Source organism: Topomyia yanbarensis, chromosome 3 (genome assembly GCF_030247195.1).
Source record: "Topomyia yanbarensis strain Yona2022 chromosome 3, ASM3024719v1, whole genome shotgun sequence".
Lineage (NCBI taxonomy): Eukaryota > Metazoa > Arthropoda > Insecta > Diptera > Culicidae > Topomyia > Topomyia yanbarensis.
In genome coordinates this window covers 133,222,414-133,237,769 of record NC_080672.1, presented here as the reverse complement: position 1 = coordinate 133,237,769, position 15,356 = coordinate 133,222,414, and the positions used below count along the sequence as shown (strand labels likewise).

At 39.8% G+C, this 15,356-nt stretch overlaps 1 protein-coding gene across 3 annotated transcripts in view; it reads left to right on the top strand.

Moving 5' to 3' along the window:
• Nucleotides 1-2,109: 2,109 nt before the first annotated feature.
• The window catches only part of LOC131692579 (rab11 family-interacting protein 4B), a 270,722-nt gene continuing 257,475 nt past the window's right edge, over nt 2,110-15,356 (top strand). The window contains exons 1-2 of one of the 3 annotated variants that reach the window (XM_058979710.1): nt 2,110-2,402; nt 4,348-4,922. The gene's annotated coding sequence lies outside the window, so the exon portion shown is untranslated. Of the gene's footprint in view, nt 2,403-4,092; nt 4,923-15,356 lie in introns of those variants that run through there. The other 2 variants (XM_058979709.1, XM_058979708.1) reach the window with 2 other exon arrangements.

Sequence of the window (15,356 nt, the reverse complement as noted above, 5' to 3'; positions counted from 1 at the left end):
GCCTTTTTAAAGAATTAATTTCAAATGTAACAATTTGTATCACTTTTCGGACGCGACGCTACTATCTCAAATCATTCCCAAAAGTGAGGTCAAGTCCTCGCCTATGTCGTATGTAACAGAAGCAGTATTCAAACTATTTATATTTCCATGTAATTCACCGGCTTATAATTACGAAAAAGTTTCCGAGCCGAACAAGAAGATTATTGAAAAATCTAATTCCTACAGCTCTATATAAACGATATATACAGCGTCTCATGCTTATTATTGGAATTACATATACGGAATCTACTGAACGAGTCAACGAATGCATTCGATGAGTGAGCGAATTTTGATTCATTCAGAATTGGATTCCTGCATGTTCGCTAACGTTCGGTTAATTTCTAGTATATTTTTAACCACATACTCACATAGTGCCTTCGCTGGTCGTTCGGATTACACAAACCTGGCGATTAAGAGAGGATTCACCGCATTCTCTCGTGTTTTGTTGCTTCATGCTCACTACGCTGATTGTATGCGGTTGAACAAAGGACGAATGGCCATCAGATGCAATCAAACGAATGAGTGAATTTTCCCATGCCTGACAAGAACACACACAAAAATGCGAATGGATACATGGTTATAAAATCAGATTCATACATGCGAAGTCACATACACGCGACATGCAAACGCCCACGAGATCGAACACGTTAATGCCCGAGCCCTTCGCGATGATACATGGAGACGAACATACAATCGCGATCGTCCGCGCACAACTATGCTCAAGATTTCGTAAACACAAAAACTCCGTGATAATTTAGTGAACGCTATAGCATTTATAATCTGATTAAGGACATGCTGAAAAGAGTCACAAGGTGGTAGCTAAAATGGCTGCCGTCGTTTCTGCTTCTTCTTTTTATTTTAACGTAAAAATCAAAACATTGCATTGGCGCGCAAGACAAAATCTTTTGTAACTTGAATGTCTTATCTCAGATTGCTTAGAACTTGTATCACTGTACGTAGGCATGTTAGCACAAGCAGATGAATAGATTCTCTTCACGGAATTTTGATTCGTTTAGCAAATTTGTACCCTTTTATTTTTCAAAACAAATGAAACACGCGGTGCAAAAATCAGTCAGCTGATTGCTGAACGATACGCTTGTGTGCGTACCATCTCCTATCGGTATAGAACGTACTAGCCGCACACAGATGCTGGACGTAACCCGAACATAACCGAACCTTTGTTCTGATTTTGGCATCGCTTCACCTTAACGCAGTCTCAAGCGCGCACAAATAAACGCTCATTCCCAAGCGATCCTGAAGTCCCTATACTCGCACATCGGAACCGTACACTTCATATCACAATCAGAAGCAGTGGTTTAGTGGGTGACATTCCCCGTCTCGTCTGCTATTATAGTAAGTGATTCGAGTGACAGTTCCTGTAGCAATGTGCAATGAAACGGTTTTCTCCGTTTTCATACATGTCCGATTTTATTGCTTTCTCCGTTGCCCTCATACACGTAATGTAGGTTCCTTAATATTCATTACACCTAAGAAGCTGTTTGATTTGGTACTAATTAGTCGTCTTTGGCCCATTTCCTTGTATGGAAACCGTTTTACAGGTTCAATAAATAGCCGCTTTGATTAAACATATTGTTCATATTCATCATTTAGGATTTATACAAATTTGAAGGTCATATTTATTGATATCGCTTGCAGCAGGTTCGATAATATTTCTACAATTTCCAAATAAAAATAAAAACTTAAACACCGTCTGTGCATTGCATGATGTTTTTCTTGGACGAAAATTTGCTACGCAACACACAATACAACGCATTCAACAGGTTCGACTGGTGGATCTCCTTGATGTGCGCATGAGCTTTTATGCGTTCCATCAGAGCGAAAAAAGCGCATGCTGTTTTATGCTTATGCGCTCTCAATCTCACAACGCAAGTGCATACTGCAGTGAGCAGGGCAAAACAAGTGCAACGGTGAGAGGCAATGAGCGTGCGATCACTTGTATGCTCATATAGAGCGAAAGCTCTGGTTTGGCCGTTGCCCGTTGCAATTCAACGTCAGTCGGTCCGATGGTGATCGTCATCGTTTCCCTCGCTCAGTATTAATTCGTACTTCGGTAAGCGTACTACTTATCGCGTGTTTGATTTCGTGTCGAGTTCGCTCTATTGTAGTAGCATCGCGGTATTTTTATCTTTTCTGTTTCGTATTTTTCCGTCGTTTATTGGATACCTAGCGACTTGATCGTATTGTGTAGTATACGACATCCAAGTGACATTTTGTTGTTTGACTATAAAATTGCCGGGCACCGTTCTGTCCTCGAGCTATACTTTTGCACTCAGTGGTGGTGTGGTGCATATTGCTCAAGAAACGAGCGGCGTTTATTGTGTTGGAACGGTACGTTTCAAAGTGTAAGTGTATGCATTCAGGAAAAACCGCCCACTATTGGGGATACACAAATGAAAACAACAGCAGTGTGATAGCATTCTTGGTTAACAAAAGCACGCAAAGTGACTTGTTTCTTTTTGTTTAATTATGTACACTCTGTACGTTCAAAGGAAGAGAAAAACAGTGTTGATGTTAAAGATAAAGACGTGGAAATGAGTGAATAACGGAGCGGTACGATCATTCTCCGTCTGCTGTGGAGAACTGCACAACTGCTCCTATGCTCACCTACCGCTAATCTTCGTAAATGAAACCCTATATACGCGCAAAGTGCCAACGGTGGTGTGAATTGGGAAACACGAAACCTACTTTTGCACGTACGGAACCGGAGCCTGATGCTGCTTCCGGAATGATTCTGTGTGCGGTTTTGGAAGAGATGATTGTTTTTATAGATAAAAGATAAATGGTTTTCTACATTGCGGTTGTTATCCCGATCCGCAAAAGCCACATAAAGATGTACAATAGAAACTAACATTTGAGGAAAAAATTAATAGTGTCGACAAAGCTAGAGATTTTATTCAAATCGTCATATCTAACAATGAGAGACTCTCTTTGTTTACTTTCTCTTTCGATTTTGCGGCGTCGCTATACCACTTTTCACTAATTTTTTAGTACAGAGTGAAAAACGGCAGTTTTGACTAATATATTATTTAAAGAGTTCATGGGTGAATGCTAAAGCGACCGAATTATTAATATAAGATAAAGTAGTCAGTGTGAGTCTCTCACTGTTAAATATGACTGCCCTTAAGGTCTAATAAAATAATCTTGCTCAAAGTTGATACATGTTCTATTAAATACAGGTCACATATTTTTAATGCAAGTAACGCTATTTTTACACGAATCGTCCAACAGGCTGTCACTGATCCGCGAAGATCCGTCACACAGTCGACTGTGTGGCGCTTACATTACAGGTGTGCCGACAGAGTTGTGTGCATTCCGTTGTCTCGGAGGTCGCGTATGTACCTGTGAAGCTCGCTTTAGTAGAGGTTCTAATTGTTTATACGCCAACACGACACTTTGTATGTGTGGATTGAACGCATTTGGATATATTCTAAGATCTGTACGGATGCGAAGCTTGCGACGGCCTTTATTTATTTTCACGCGATGATGTTTTTAAAAGCAAAGCAAAGTGATGCCTTGGTACTGCATTCCAGTGCGGAACATAACCTTCTGTTCAGATGTTTGGCGTACAAAAGATGTGCAAGGCTATTGGATTTTACTGATACTAAGCATCGCTGCTGGTCCGGGCTCAAACATATGATGGTCATCTTAGGAAGCCTGCGATTTATCCCCTATACCACTTAACTTGGAATTGAAAAGTTCCATGAATAAAATTTCTTATACTAATATCAATTAGATACGCATACATATTTTTATTTTATTGAATGCTGATAAGTATCGAATGTTAGACAGATTAAATTTATCTGGTTTTAGTTAATAACTTATCCAGTTCATACAGTTTTCATTGAATCTGTGACCTTTTCTTCGTCAAATAGAACACGCAGTAAGTCTTATTTGAGGTGTTAGGTTCAATAATTCTAAGGATTTCAATATGATGATAATTTGAATATTCTACATTCAAGAACAACTTAATCGTTGGTTTCTTTTTTGGTTCTGATGTTGAGCAAGCTAATTAACTATAATATGCATCATCGAAGTGACCTTTGCAAATCCATGTCAAATTTAAATCTCTGACTCGAATGTTCATAGTTTTTGGAAGAAAATATTCTCCTACGAAGGCTGACGCAAACGCGCATGGTTACGAAGTGTATTTGTGATGTTAGAATACCGTCACGATTTGTGTAATAATTTCACGTGAAGCAGAACCAATTAGCTAATGAATGATCATTTGATGGATTCGTGTTGATGTGATGTGTTTTAATTCATTTGCCTCTATGTACTTCCTCGAAGATTCAATATAGTTCTGCTAGCAAAGGCAAAAATATCTTAGAAAAAAGTGCAGTGATTCATGAAGTTTAAAAAACCCGTTCATATCTAGCTGTAGTAAACAGCTTGCTCAAAAGGCTTCTGGAGCCAACATTGCATAAAAAGTGCTCGCGAAGAAGCATACCTGTATAGAATTGCCTGTTTACTGCGTGTGCAGTTGTGGTTTTCGTATGAAGAAGAAGTTCAACCACTCACACCAACTTGAAAGTTCGATTCCGCCGCCTAACTAGCAGCTTTGCAAAAGTTGAAGAGAAGCCCATAATTAGAGGAGTACGATCGTCGACGAGGGCTAACCAGTGAAAGATACCCAACCGTGCCCAGTAAGTACGATCACAGCCGAAACGTACAACACAAATACACGCAGCCGTTTCGGTGTGATTGACTTGGAAGCAGCAGCAAGCGAGCGGAAAAGTTGAAAATCAACTTTTGCAGACCCCAAAGACCCGAGTCAAGCAATTGAAAGCAGCAGAAACAGAGAGACTTGGCCTGGCCATTTCTTATTTGAAATTCTTCTTCATACACCGTTAGCATAGATCAAGGTGAGTGTTGTAGTTTGAGGGGAATGATTCTCCATGGTTTGATGGTATGCATGATGTACTAGATTTTGCTTCTTATGTCAGCGTTTTCGAAATGACCCTCATTCGAACCTACGGAAAGGGTACTCTTCACGTTTGGTGATAAAATGCGCTGTTTTGTATGTTAGAGTATAAGAGTATCATAATGGGCTGTGCCAAAAAATATTAGGCAACAGACGGTGGTCTGAGAATTGGAAAATTACATGACTGTGATTCCTCGATGTTCACCGATTTTTATAGAGTTAGATGTAAAGCGTATATTATTTTTTGTATTGTAAATTAATTCTTTTCCTTTACGGGGGCTCCTTTCTTTGGAGATCTTGCTATTTAAATAAGATACAACTGTTACAAATCAGAATATTCGGTTCATCGGTTGTGGAAATATCACGAGCACCACTAACGCTACTGTGAAGAAATTCTTCAGACAATAGTCGGCAAAAAATTCTTTAGTACTGTCTTGAGTAAGGTTTGGACTATATACCTGAAAAATCACGACAAATATCTCCAATTTACCGAGTTCAAAGATATGTAGCCCATTGATCTGCGAACCAGTTGAAACAGTATAATTTACAATTATTACAGAACTTCTTTTGCAGAACGTAAGTCTTTTGGAATAAATTAACAAAAGTTTTCCGAATCCCGGGAATGAAGAAACATAATTTCCCGGGATTCAGGGAAAAACATACAAACGATCCTGTGTGAGCGTTTTACCACATAATTTATACACGCGTACGATCAAGTACGATTATACAAACGTGCGTTTCCTGAACCTGAATCAATCACTTCCGGGAAAAAAGCGGAACGGCCTCTTCCTTGGGTCCTTGGAGCTTAGTTCCATGTCTACAGTTGGAGCATTCTTGAAAAATTCCGCTGATGTACACTAGATAACACTAGATTTCAGAGTGACATTTGCTGGGAACTCTAAAGATATGGGAAAAGAGTTTCGTTTAGCATCTGAGTCGTACACACAAAATTAAATATAACACTCGCTGTCCACGCGAACGTTCAAGAGCCTACTTGAATATGCAAATAGCCACTGTTATATAATTTCATTTATACACACCAAAAACTATGAATTTTATTGTTGACGTTACTTCAAACATGACACAATTCAACAAACCGTATTTTACAAAATGACGAAATATAATAGTGTTTCATTTAATTTTACATGAAAAATGTTCTTTCCATGCGCAGTGACACAAAATTACACTTATTAACATTCAGAACATTTCATGTAAATATGTGGAGAAAAATTACATGATTTACGAAATTCAACGTAATGTAAAATTAAAATGAAAGGTAAAAATAAGGTATATGTCAGGGTTTAGAGACGTAAATTTCCACTATTTTCTCTAGGTGTACACATTTCATATAAGCTAGGACATGCGACATACATTCACGCGTTCAAACACAGTAACATGCAAACGCTTGAACCTTTCGCGATCGCCCATGCACCCCTCCGCCCGCAATCATCGACGCAAACCTACGCCTGCGATTTTGCGAACATGAAAACGTCTCGGTGCTTAAGTAAATATTGTAGTACTTATAAATTTATGATTTCGGTCTTAAGCGCGAACATATAAACGCTCGTTCCCATGCGATTTTGAAATCTGAACAGTGCACTCAATATCACAAGCAAAATCACGGCTTGTCCTAAAGCAGTGTTTTAGTGGGGCCACTATAAAAAATAGCTCCTCCAAGACAAAGTTCTAGGCAATAAAATTATTTGTCTTATTTTTACTTGCAGTGATAATCTATGATCACATCTGGTATTGACTTAGGTATGGGCTCAATTAAAAAAAAAGTCTTTCTGTTCAGTCTAATGGTCATACTAACCAACATCTTGCATATAATGATTTTTTGCGAAATTTCATTCATATCAAAAAGAGTCATGTCAGCTGACCAACCGTGCGCCTGAGCGCGGTGCACGATCATGCTTCGTTGCTGAATGGTGTACATATTTTTTCATCAGAATTGATCAGATTAGTTATATCTAACTTTGGCTAATTTTTTTCGATTTGCCCGGGAATTGCTCACTCGGTTTAATTAATTTTATTTCCCACCCGAGTGCCACCAAGTGATTGGTGAAGTGCAATGGCAAAAGTGGCGCGGTAGGACATGTTCTCGTTATCAATGCAGCGGGTTGTTTTTGCAGAAACTCTTCTTGCACCTCTTGAGCACAATTCAGCGCAGTTTACTGCACAGTGGTCTGCCAACTCTACCGTAAATCCATAGTGCCTTCATCTTCAGGAATCAGTAGCGTCTGGCTCAAATGGCACGTTCCCCACATTGATCGGAGATTTGTGCCTTGCCAAGAATCGTCTTTTCATCATTTTCCTGATGAGAAGGATTAGGGAAGTGGTAAGGTTAGGGGTAAGGAAAACAACGACACAGAACAATTAAAACAGAGCATTCTGCACCCCCGGAGTGATGCTGAACGATCTGCAGGTGTTACAACAGCAGGAATAAAACTTCCAACCCCCGGAGGGATTTAGAACCTCTACCCAAACAGTGAGCGGATATATCAACACCCCCGAGGGGATATTGAGATAACAGAACGACAACACCCCCGAAGAGATATTGTCATTCAAATACGGCTAAAAAAACTATAGCCCTTTACCACACTGGGTTAGGAACAAAAGCATATCCTTAAATTTCAGCTCTCTGTACATAGGTTCATCTATGTATGGAGAACCAAAAAACCGGATGCGCAATTGCATTAATACAGGGCAATTGCATATCAAATGATATGATGTTCCGTAATCGGATTCACAAAAATCACATGAATAATACTCAGCGCGATGAATAGTAGCCATGTGATAATTGAGTTTGCAATGTCCAGTCAGTGCCCTGACCAAAATACTGCAGTTGTGCTTGGAAAAATGCAACAAATTTCTTGACATTTTCGGACTCACATCCGGCAGAAAAGCCTTTGTTTGAACGCAAGTCTGCAAGCTACGCCAATGTTTGGCATGTTCGAATGCAGCCCAAGAGCGAATCTTGTGCTTTATCTAACTTATTGACGATGGTAGAACTGGTACTGGACCAACGAAATCAGTCGCAGCGCTAGCTCTAGCCAATTAGTCCGCCCATTCATTTCCAGTAAAAACCGGAATGACCGGGTACCCATAGAAGGTAGATAGCATTTGAAATGCTAAGTTCTTTGATTTGAGTTCGACATGCGATTACTAATTTCGATCTCGAATCTGCCGAACTAAGTGCTTTCAGGGCAGCCTGACTGTCAGAGCAAAAATAGATTCTTTTACCGCAAATTCCCTGTTGAAGTGCGGATTGTACGCCACACAGAATCGCAAAGATTTCTGCTTGGAATACGGTACAGTATCTACCAAGCGAATAAGATTGGTTTAATCTCATCCCATGACAATAGACACCAGCACCGGCTCGGCTCCCCAACAAAGAACCGTCCGTATAACAAACTACGTATTATTCAAGTTGTCGCTCCATCCAGCCAGACCGCCATTCCTCACGAAGAGGAATTCTCACATTGAAAGTTTTAAAAGGAAAACTACATGTGAGTGTAAGGTCACTGGGAGCAAGTGTATATTCATCCCAAGTAACCATTTGGGGCCACAGTCTTGTGTGGCTAGTTACACCACCTTGAGGACATCCGCAGACACTCAGTTTCCTCATCTCTACTTGTCTTAACGATGAGCACAGATGTCGGTTGCTAAGCGTTGCGTGTATCCAGTTCGTGATATATGAAGGTACTCCATGATCTCGTGCTGTTTCCAAAATGGATTCGAAAGACACGTTGTCAAAAGCACCTTCAATATCGAGAAAAACTCCCAAACTTGATTGCTTTTGTGAAAAAGCTTTATCAACGTTGTAGACAACATTGGGTAACAGGGTGGTAATAGACTTCCCCCGCTGATATGCATGTTGCATTGCATGCAGCGGGTGCTCGCCCAAGCTACCATCCCGAATGTAGTGGTCGATTAAATGTTCCACTGATTTGAGAAGGAAGGAGGTCAGACTGATCGGTCTTAAGCTCTTTGCCTCTTCATAAGTGACGCGGCCACCTTTGCGAATGAATTTGACTGTTATTTCCATAACTGACATACTTCAAACCCACCGGATGCCACGCGGCCTCTAGGCTGGTTTTGTCCGGAGAAAGATAATAGAGTTATCAACCTCCTGGTGGACCACAGCCAGTTACTGGGGAGTTCGCCCGGCTCTTCCCAGGCTCCGTTCGCCATTGAGAATATTTTAAACCCCCTCAACAATTTTACCCATAGCACGGGTCGCATGACACTATGGAATTGGGGTTCCCTGTTTGGTGTTACCACCGGAACAGGTAGTCCGTACTGTAATTCTTAGCCGGTTGAAACAACCACTACCGACACTACACGGCTTATCTAGGCTGTTCGGAGAAAGAAGCTGACATTTATGGACAGCTCCCATAGATGGCCGAACAGCCACAATTTAACGGTTTAATTAATTTTATTTCCCACCCGAGTGCCACCAAGTGATTGGTGAAGTGCAATGGCAAAAGTGGCGCGGTAGGACATGTTCTCGTTATCAATGCAGCGGGTTGTTTTTGCAGAAACTCTTCTTGCACCTCTTGAGCACAATTCAGCGCAGTTTACTGCACAGTGGTCTGCCAACTCTACCGTAAATCCATAGTGCCTTCATCTTACTGCAGCGTCTGAATGTTACAGCCCACATGTTGCTCGTTCGATCCCCAAGCAACGAGTGGCACTAAACAGACTAGTGGGGTTTTTATATCCATAAACTCTCAATATTTGATGGGGTCTTTTTGGTCTCGATGTTGACGGTTCTACTTGAAATAGCTCTATAGTGGAACGAAATTTTACTTGTTGTTTCGTAAATTTTTCCATTGTACTGATTTCTAAAAAGAATACTTTTAGTAGTACAGAAAATAAATTGTTTCGAGTCAAGCATTTCTGAATCAGCTAGTGTATAAATGATTAAAAACCTGATTGCGAAGTTATAACGCTTCGAACATAGTTTCTTGGTTACATCATCCATTATTCTTCCTATGCACGAAATAGTACTAATAATCACAATACGATTTTTTCGTAAATGTGACACCAGGTATGTTCTTTCGGATAGGAGTAGAAGAATTCGTATTCACTTGCTCCAATTTTAGATATCAACTTTTGAAAAGGGCATGTGCTTAGATGAAATTTTTTTATAACTTCTAAACTAAATCAAAATATTATTCGTTGATGAAGAAACGCGAATAACCAGATTTGAAAAAAAATGTTATGAGCGTTTTGATTTGAAATGACGTTTAGAAGCATATTCAAAAAGAAAATTGTATTTTTGACTGCAAATAGTATGAATTAAAAAAATATATTAAAAGTATTTGTTAGGAAAACTTTTTTATTTTAAAAGCGCGTAGTTATACGAAATAATTGTTTTTGTTGAAGCAAAACGTCAAACATCTCGACAACTATCGCATTTTGGAAGATTTTTGTTAAATGTTAAAGTGCATATTTTTAGTACAGAAGTATTCATTCCATGTAACTCCCTCTCCTAGGTTGACGGGTTTGACGGTATCGCAAACATCTTCAAGCATCAATTGCTTTATGTTGGGTACTGCATTACGCCTCGATAGTGGTGCATCGAGGAGACCGAGAGGGCTTATGCGCCTTTTTTATGTTATATGTCTTTTCATACTCCGCACCAGCGCATACCAACGCTAAACCACTGGTCTATGGGCGGTTGCGTGGCCGACTGGCGGATCGACGTAGATTGACTTTTGCTGTGTGCCATGTTTGCAAATATTGTTCTATTGGTGGTATTCGTGGACGGGGCTCACGGAGGGAGTCATTGTGTGTCCATTTATCGGTCGACTTCGTCATCGTGCATATACCAATTAAATTAATTTAATAATTGAATTAATTTAATAAAGTAGAATAAGTAGAAACCTATTAGTTGTAGCTTTGTGATAATCGTTGTTTTTCGTACTAGTGTACAACTGTTATGTGCTAGTCGTATGTGTATCTATGTATGTATTCGTCTGAGTATTTGTGACAGTTGGGTCAGGGAATGGATGCAGAACTGACGTATATGATAGAATAGTGGCTAATTCTTCTGGTGATCAATCTGAGCATTTAGTTCTATTCATTGGGGAAAGTCGGGCTGGATAAATTAGGGTAAAATAAATTTACCGACGCACGTGAGTCATCCATTCCCGGCCAGCATAGCATGGTGAAAGTCTAACAGCATGCAATTGTCGGTAATGATAAATATACAACATTTGCTGCATTTAGACGAGTTTGATTGCATGTTACATGTGTTTTTCTATTCTACTTCATTGGTCTGTTTCTTCTGTGGCTAATAGATTGCTTTTTCATTATTTATGTATACCAAAATAGTATTGTTCAATTTATACACTTCTAGTCAAGCTCTTTGTATCTTTTTTCTTTATTCAGCATGTTATGATTCCTTTTATTAGTATATCTCTGCTATACGCTATCTATACTCATATAGGTACAAACGCTCGTAGCCTTCGCGATAACACAAAACTGGCCACAAACGCGACCATGCAATTGCAATAATCCACATATACTTACGCCCGCGATTTCGCCTTCATGAAAACACCCCGGTAATTAAGTAAACGTGGCATCTTTAAACTTCCATACGCGGTCTCAAACATTAACCCACCACTCGCGCGATCATGAAACGGTCACGTCCGAAAGTTTTACCAGCCTGGACTAATACCTTCAGTTGAACCAATCAAAAATGTGACACTCATATTCACTAAACAACACGTTCCATGGTGACATGACCTAGAACTCAAGTGATATGAGGAAACGGAGTACTATCTGTATCATACTCTAAAAATTAAGCGCGATCAAACAAAAATACACAATCCGTCATTATAAAATCGAAGTTATACACGCGAAGTCACATACACGTGACAAACACGTTAATATACAAATGCTTGAGCCCTTCGCTATCATCCCAGGCATCTACATCGGCGATCTAGTAAACATGATCGCATCCCAGTGATAAAGTGAATGTTTCAGCTCCTATAAATTTTCAAACGCTGTCTCAAGCGTGAACCTAAAAACTCCCGCACTCGCACGATCATGAATCGGTCACTTCCGGATGTTTCTATCCTTGATATCAGCAGACTATGTCCATGCCTTCAATTGGATCAATTAAAAAAAGAAAGCTCTCATATCCACTGGACACCACGTTACATGGCGACATGACCGAGGACTCTAGTGATATACTCCCTGTCAGAATGTGAATTGTACACCAAAAACTAACTATCAGAATGAAGGTCCGCGTGACCATCCAAGAACGCACGCGTATATAGAAAATGCCACACGGTTACAAAATCCAGTCTTGTACACGCGAAGTCACATGAACGCGAGCACACGTGACAGACACGTTAACGTACGAACGCTTAAGCCCTTCGCGATTAACAACGCACACCTACGTTTGCGATCGTGCAAACTTAATAACACCCTGGTAATAAGGAGAACGTTTTAGCGCTCGCGAAGTTTCAAACGCTGTCTCAAACACGAACCTACAAACGTCCGTTTTCGCGCGCTCATGAATCGGTCACGTACGGAAACCATTACTCTCTCTCCTAATAACTTAGGTCCATACATTCAGTGGGACCAAAAAAAAAATAAAGCACATATCCACTAGACAACACGTTCCATGGCGACATCAGCGGGCACTCTAGTGATATAGAAGATCTCACACTATTTTAGCATCTTAGAAGTACACCAAAAAATAAAGTATTAGACTCATGGTCCGTGCGCGATTATCCAAGAACACATGCGAATATGCGAAAGGCATACGGTTATAAAATAGAATTTATACACGCGAAGTTACATACACGTTAGCACACGAGACATACAAACGCACACGCGATCGAAGACGTTAACTACAAATGCTCGAGCTCTTCGCGATGATACACGTGATCGCGAGTCCCTACGCCCGCACATACCTAAACCGTACAATGAATATCACATTCAGAATCACGGCCCGCTACAATTGGGCTAATGCAGTGTTTTATTGGGCGACATTGCCTGTCTCGTCTGCAAATTGTAGTATGTGATTCTGACGGGGAGCCCTTCCGAGAATCTAGTTCTACAGCTCCAGTAGGACAACTCTCGAAAAAAAGAAGTATTCATTCCATGTAACTCGTTCTCAGATAGTTTTGCTGTTTAAAATAAAGTAATCGAGCAAAAAATTCTTGCTACATTTTTCTGCTCGATTTTTTCTTATTTCCAAATAAAGTATGAAACAAAAAAAAATTATGATCCATATTTTTAGCCAGATTTCTTATATGTACCTAGCTGATACAGTTTCAGGTTTTGGAGAATGCGAAGATTTCTTTAGGCGTCTTTGAATAAATATATTATCGTTTTGCATGCAAAAGTGTCCTGCATTATTTTTTTTAAAATTGTGCCATATGAATCACACCTTACCGAACAGTAGACTGTGTTACGGGAGTTCAATGATATAAGACATGTCTTTCACTATCATAATTCACGAATTATCGATTAAGCATTAAAACGGGAAGATTATCTCAAGATACGTAACCATTGCATAGTTACGAGTAGGATAGTTCAACAACCTCTGCACAGGCAAGAAAGATGTAAACTCTCAAGAAAAACCTTTTTACAGTGCGGTTTTATCCGCACTTCACTATGTATAAGCATGCACGATGAACATCTAAGACAAGCTCCAACATTAGTCTAAACAAAGTTTTTTTCAAATGCAACGTTGGATGCGGTGCGATGCTTTTTCGGCGTAAAAAAGAAGAGAGATTGCACTTGTGATAGAAATAAACAATAGGATTTTCCTTCCTCTGCGGGCGATGTTGTAATAAGTCAAGGTTTAGTAGTAATAATAACAGCCCTCAACGGCTTAGAAAATCCATATTTCATAACATTTTCCAGCTCATGAGCATCGAAAGAAACATGAAACATTTTCGGTACACCAACGGAACATGGTATGGTAATAGAGCATTCAGTTCATACTCGATACTCGTTCCGGGAAATTCGACTCTGGGCAGCACTTGCAATAATTAACATCCGACATTCAAATTGAGGGAGAAGAGGCAATCATAATTATAAATTTATTGTTTCCCGTTCTTTCGACTTTATGTATATCTTTAGTTTGGATTTGTATCCGTACGATTCATATGAGAATAGAAAGGTGTTATAGTGTGGTTTCACTCACCCACGGAACTGTAGAAAATTGCTCGGTGAAAAGCTATTCCAACTTGCGTTATGGCCTTCTCATTTCAGCACCTACATTTGTGTGGAATGTATTTTCGGCATGCTTTCGACGTGGAGTAACTACTTCTTTTATAAGCGGAGTTTTTTTGTATTCTACTCTATGTCTCCAATTAACGAATTCACTCGCCAAGGTGAACTGCATGAAAGGGGCTGCCGGTTTTCGGATGGTGAATTAGGCTGTTCTTGCAGCACCTTGTTCTGGTGTTGCATTGTTCAACATCGTTCGTTCAGCAAGACACACTCTCGAATAAATTGGTGTGAATTGTTGCAGCCAACGTGCAATAGAAAAAACCCCAATGGCATTTTGTTGCAGTGCTCTTAATTGCAGCTACGCCGGGGTAGCATGGGTGACTTAAAAGTTGTCCAGTACAAATTTCCATGAGATTTCGCATGCTATTGTCTACAGCTTGAACCTCCATCCCATGTTCGTATTAATGACAAACCAAAAAAACTAAATTCATGAATAATCCCACGCTATGTGACGCTTTATGAACATATTTTTAGGCTGATGAGATCAAGTTTTGAAATGTTAACTTACAAACTGTTGTAATTTCACCAACCTGACTGTTCGGTGTACCCACAGTGACTAAGTTCCTAATGATCAGTTGTCGCACTGATGGTAAGGAAAAAGCAAACCTATATCAAGCTTGTATGTTGGCCACTTAAATTTTTATTCGTGGATCAATGCCTTCGACTGTACAAAGACTATAATATAAAGGAGTGTGAATTATAGTTTTCGGTGAAAATTGTATCTCAGTAGAAATTGAAACAAAAACTTTCACTCTCGACTCGACGTTTGTTATCATTCGTCAGTGCCGGTTGTTGACGCGAAAATGTATACGATTGGAAAGTATCAATAACATGCCATTTCCTTCCTCCTCGGTATACTGTTCGTTCGAGGGTGGTGTTCGTTGATGTATCTCCGATGTAAATTGTAATTGAACAGAGGAACGGCGAATTCAACAACGATTGTTAGTAGTTATCATTCGCCAATTGTTCCAAGTGAGTGATGAGTAGGACCGTTTGTCTATTATTTCCATATTCTTATAGGTTATTCGGATTCACCTAGCTAGTAAGTGGAATACTAACTGAATCTATGTTGTTATTGAATTTGCATGTAAACTACACTATATGAAAGTCG